The following is a 1,970-nucleotide window of genomic DNA, read 5'->3' on the forward strand; positions in this document are numbered from 1 at the left end:
CCTAAGTTGCAATTTACTCTTTTATAAATAATTAAAGCCATAAAAACAAAATGCTTTGTCAGAAAAATACAACTTACGAGAAATAAGTAATAACATGAAGGTTGCTTTTTAAAAATTAATTTTCTGCCGGGGAGATGGCTCAGTGGAATAAGTGTTTCCCTGGCAAGCACCAGGGCCTGAGTTCAATCCCCGGTTCCGAAAAAAAAAAAAAGAAAAATTAATTTTCTAAAAATAACCATCACTGTCAAATTTATTCCTCCACAGAAGCTAGTGTAAGATTCCGCAACTAACAGCTTCTAAAGAAAACATCTGACTTGACAATCTTTATCAGAATACCATGATAATTAATGCCTTCACCCCCCCCCCCAACACACACACACTTGGAAAATATAAAATCCTACATGGAGAAAAAACTTCTTTTAAATTAAAGCAACTGGGAATGCTATTGAATCCGACTGTAATCTCAGCTACATGGAAAGCTGAAGCAGGAAGATACGTTCAAAACCAGCCTGGACAAATTAGTGAGACCCTGTCTCAGAGTAAAAAAAGTAAATGCACTAGTGATGTAACACAGTGCTCTCTGGGTCCGATCCATCGTACTGTATAAAAATCAATTTATTTAAGCATGTGCATATCCACACATATATTTATACATGCATATGTCTCATTATTTTTATACTTTGTATTTCTTTTTAAGTCTTGGTAAGCAAGAGATGTTCAAAATGACAGGAGAGGGGGTATAGCTCAGGGGTACAGCATTTGACTGCAAAATGACAAGAGTGGCAAAACAGAAAGTCTTTCAGTGAAAATAATCTCAATGTGAATAATCAGGGATAAAGAGGATGATTTAAGTCAGGGTTCAGCAAATATTTTCTGCAACTAGCTAAACTGTGGTTATTTTAGGGCCTGCAGCACACACTATCTTACTCAGTATCTCAAAGCCAAAAGACAACATGTAAACAAATCCATGTGGCTGTGGCCAAATAAAACTGTTAGAGAAACAGGCAATAAGCTAGATTTGATTTATAGGGCAGTCAGCCAACTGCGAATTTAAGTCACTAAACAGAATTTCTTATAATACTTACATTTAACTAATGAAACTTATTCATTCATTAAATCAGTATTGGAGTACTCATATGTAATACACAAAAGCAGTAAACAGTTCTTCACTGAAATAAATCTTATATTTAATTTTAAATGTCCTTTTCCTCCCCATGGTGATGATGATTGAATCCAGAACTTCCCATTGAGCTACAAACACAGTCTTTTAAGTGTCTTTATTTTAACTAAACTCAGAAATTACTCTGAGTAATTTTTAAGGAATTTATGATAACTTTATGGAGCAAATAAATTCCCTTGAAAAACTTCACACATACACAAAGAGAAATTATCCTAATTTTAGAAGACGGGCAGGGATCCAGAAGAGAAAATACAGAAGATTCACTATTAAGGTATAAACCAAGGCTTTCCAATTCTTCCTAATGTAAACCCCCACTTCAAACAAAAAAGTTGTTTCACTTGATAGTCACTGCCTGTTTGTCATGATATAAGTGATTTTTTTTCCATGAGAGATAAAACAGCAGCTACTCACTGGTTTAAATATGTGAGTTAATTATTTAAAGCTGGTAATTTATAACTCAATGGAAAAAGAACCAGGGGGATAAAAATTTGCTAGAAACTTACTTTTATACCTAAATCCTCTCTTATGCCTAAAATTATCATTGAACCTGACAACCACCTAAAAGATACTACCTTTTCAATGAAGCTCAAAAAGTATTCTACAGAATAAAAAGATTAAAAGAAAAGTGAACACTCTCTCAGGCTTTCACAGAGAGCACATTGGCCAAGCAATGGCCGTGACTCATACACATAGCTGCACTGACAAAGGTTCTACAATCTGAGGTACAGGATCTCAGGATAAATCCTGAGGGGATTTCACTGACCTTCTCAGACCAAAAAGCTACAACTCT

This window comes from Octodon degus, unplaced genomic scaffold (assembly GCF_000260255.1).
Source record: "Octodon degus isolate 3935 unplaced genomic scaffold, OctDeg1.0 scaffold00273, whole genome shotgun sequence".
NCBI classification, from domain to species: Eukaryota; Metazoa; Chordata; class Mammalia; order Rodentia; family Octodontidae; genus Octodon; species Octodon degus.